The sequence below is a fragment of the Odontomachus brunneus genome, unplaced genomic scaffold (assembly GCF_010583005.1).
Source record: "Odontomachus brunneus isolate Ranch 3 - 2012 unplaced genomic scaffold, Obru_v1 Obru_scaffold_135, whole genome shotgun sequence".
Lineage (NCBI taxonomy): Eukaryota > Metazoa > Arthropoda > Insecta > Hymenoptera > Formicidae > Odontomachus > Odontomachus brunneus.
Window position 1 is genome coordinate 793,570 of NW_022639585.1, and position 3,503 is coordinate 797,072.

At 37.9% G+C, this 3,503-nt stretch overlaps 1 long non-coding RNA gene across 2 annotated transcripts; it reads left to right on the top strand.

Moving 5' to 3' along the window:
* Nucleotides 1–169: 169 nt before the first annotated feature.
* Nucleotides 170–2,771, top strand: LOC116850185. 2 transcript variants are annotated; one of them, XR_004379274.1, is made up of 6 exons: nucleotides 170–255; nucleotides 441–586; nucleotides 719–1,094; nucleotides 1,173–1,348; nucleotides 1,419–1,751; nucleotides 1,836–2,771. It is a non-coding gene; the product is annotated as an uncharacterized LOC116850185 (long non-coding RNA). The 2 variants fall into 2 exon arrangements; XR_004379275.1 differs by having other exon boundaries at nucleotides 765–1,094.
* The last annotated feature ends 732 nt before the right edge of the window (nucleotides 2,772–3,503 follow it).

The following is a 3,503-nucleotide window of genomic DNA, read 5'->3' on the forward strand; positions in this document are numbered from 1 at the left end:
CACTTGGACACGGTGCATTTGGACACAGCCAATCACAGCACCGTGTGATTAGAGACATTTGTAGGGTCCCTTGGAACAGCGACTTGTGATTGGACTGTGTCCAATTGCCCCGTGTCCAACTGATATACACCCATACCAACGCCATCTGATACATCATTCCTGTTTCGATCTTTTTCCGGTAGCCGAGTAGCGTGAGTACCGTCCATTAATGTGGTGACGAGGCAGATCGATTGATCGATCTAATTAATATCAAAGGTAATCCTTTTTCTTCCTTAATTTTAATTTCATAAAATATTGAATAAAGTTAGCGAAACAATTTTTACATATAAATTACATAATATTTCTTAATATTTCGTAGAAATTTTTATATAAATATTTTGATAAAAAGTTTGAGGTTATCCTAGGTTGCAAAGCCGCATAGCATAGCTTATTGGTTTTAGGTGATGATGACATTAGCAGTAAAGATTCCTAGTGTAAAGGGACGTTTACATTGGAGGTAGTAAGACCGCGGAGTAGGAAGTAAGAGGGTTTTATCGGTGTAACAGTAGGAGTAAGCGAAATGGTTTAAAGGACGTCTACATTGGAAGTAAGCAGTAAGAAGTAGGAAGTAAGAATAAGAAATTGACCAATCATAGTTGATTATTCTTCTCACATTCGACTGTGGTTGGTCAATTTCTTACTCTTACTTCCTACTTCTTGCTATTTACTTCCAATGTAGACGTCTCTTTATTCCCATTTCCTACTATCTACTGTCTTACTGCCAGCCAATCAGAGACGATGTGAATGTTTCAAACAAGACGCGACATATGTATTTATGCCGATGGTTTTTTGTGGACGTGCAAGTGCAGTTTTATTGTGTAATTATTCTTTTATAATGGATGATCAATATAATGTGGATGGCGTTGATAGCGTTGGTGACTTTGAGGAATATGAAGAAGAAATTGTTGGAAGTGATACAATTCAACGTCAAAAAGAACTTATTGCTATTGTCAAAGTTAACCCACTGCTATAGGATAAACGGCAAAAGGGATATTGTAGTAAGAATAAAGAACTTGTATGGGCCTCTGTGGCTGCAATATTTGAAAATATGTCAGGTAATAATATCCGCATTGTACCTTTGGTATGTTGTATTTAGCGAAAATTGAGGTTATAAAACTGGTTGATGTTTGCAGGTCTAGAAGCTGAAAAAGAATTTTATAAAATTCGACAAAAATATGGAAAAGAGAGACGTAAAGTAATTATGTCCTTAAAAAGAAAATCTGGGCAGAGTTCGCAACCCATATGTTCCTACATGGGAATTATATGAGATATGTGATAGTTTTCTACATACAGTTATCGTACCTCGAAAGTATGTTGATTATTTATTTTAAATATGATATTCAGAGAAATATTATAAATTATATCGTTATTGTTTACAGAAGCAGCAGCAATTATATGAAAACTGCGTCTTCATCAAAATCAAATGAAGTTAGTTATTCGTCCTCGCAGTTTCAACTGACTGTGCCGCAATGTATGAAGCCATCTACAGTGTATCATAAGGGAGCGGTGCACTTGGACACGGTGCATTTGGACACAGCCAATCACAGCACCGTGTGATTAGAGACATTTGTAGGGTCCCTTGGAACAGCGACTTGTGATTGGACTGTGTCCAATTGCCCCGTGTCCAACTGATATACACCCGTATCATAATATTACAGCTGCACATACTCGTAATGTTAACTTGACATCAAATTTCTATACATGATTATCCAGTATGTATTGTATTATGTACAGAATAGTATAAAAGATATACTTATTGTGCATGTGTATGTAACAGTAAACCTATCCATTTTCAGGCGATGATACAAGTGATTCTGTTACTTCTAAGTCTCCAAAGATATCATTCCAGTCTCTAAAGCAGCTGGAAATGCAAGCACAGCCTCAGTCCCAAACGCAATTAACATGTACTGTTGGAATTGGAACACCAGGGGAGGAAATTTATTCTACAGAATAGGTTCTGCGGAAAACGAATCAGGCAACAGCAAAGACAGTTCCTCCACCTGATGCTTTCAATAAAAGGAAAAGGAAATCAGAAGATATTTTGACAGAAACATATATTAAACAATGTGAAGGATTTAATGATCTAGCTCGACAAATTTCACAGACATTGGTTGCAAAGAATAACATAGAACCTGCTCATACAACAGCCCCAGATCCCATCGTAGGAGCAATTCATTTGGCACTGACAAAAGTAAAGGATTTTGATAAGTTTGAATGCATATTGGATGTGTTGCAATACATCAATGAAAAATATGTCAAAAAGAATGTGATATAACAGCATATACGAAATATTAAAATATTTTATTATTTTTTATCATTTCTATTAAAATGTTACTATAGTAGTAAGTTCTTTAAATGTTCCTAACTTTTTAGTTTCGTTAATTTGAAAGTAATACTTTTTCATTTCCAAGTTGTGTTATGCAAAGATGAAGAAATTCTTTATGTTGTTTTGTAAGCTTTTCATTTTTATAAGTTTTTATAAACCCATGCAAGTTCTTTATTCTTGTTACAATATTCCTTTTGTCGTTTATCTCATAGCAGTGGGTTAACTTTGACAATGGCAATAAGTTTTTTTTGACGTTTAATTGTATCAATTCCAACATTTTTTTCTTAGTATTATATATTTTTTTGTTCTTCGTTAATTAATCTAAATGTTATTGTGAGACTTTCGGTCATGTGCAATTCGGTGCTATAGATTTGTAAGTGATAAAGAATTATTTTAATAAAGAAAATGCAACATTAAACGATGTACAATTTTATTTATAAGTTTAAATATTCTTTTTTTATATTTATTTTTAATATATTTTTTTTATATTTGTAACGCTATTTCGCGTTCCGTGCGGGATAAGCTGCGAGTCGGTGTGGTCCGGATTCGAGCAGATGTCAATAATCGTGAAGACAGTGGGATGGATAGTATAATAATATATATTGTCGATTAGATGGCTATTTACAATGCGTATGTACAGGTTGAGTCGACGCCGTTGGCTTCGCGCGCGGATTTTTGTGTCCGCGCGTGTTGATGTCTGCTGCGGCCGCGCTCGGCTGTAGGACCGCTGGCGGTCGCGGGACGCGGGCGGTCGTGTGACGCGTCGATCGTGTTGTGCTTGCGGCACGATGTTGACGTTTGGATCTTTAATTTTTGGTCGCGCGAAGAGAGCCGTTACTTGACGACTAACACGGCTCTGCTGATGTGATGCGTCGGATTTGACGTTGCGGTCGTGCGCTACGATGCGGTGCCGCGGGGATCGGTTTCCCCGGGGCGGCGGTGCGGCTTCGCGGGATCGACCTTACGAATCGAGTAAGGTGACGGATCGGTACGCGAGGATGTAGGCTTTACGAATCCGACACGTCTCCGCGAGTGTCGACTCTACGAATCCAACGAGTCGACGGAGCGGTAGCCGGTATGGAGTTAATAAGTCTACGTGGATGTCGGCTTTACGAATCCAACAAGCCGACGGAGCGGT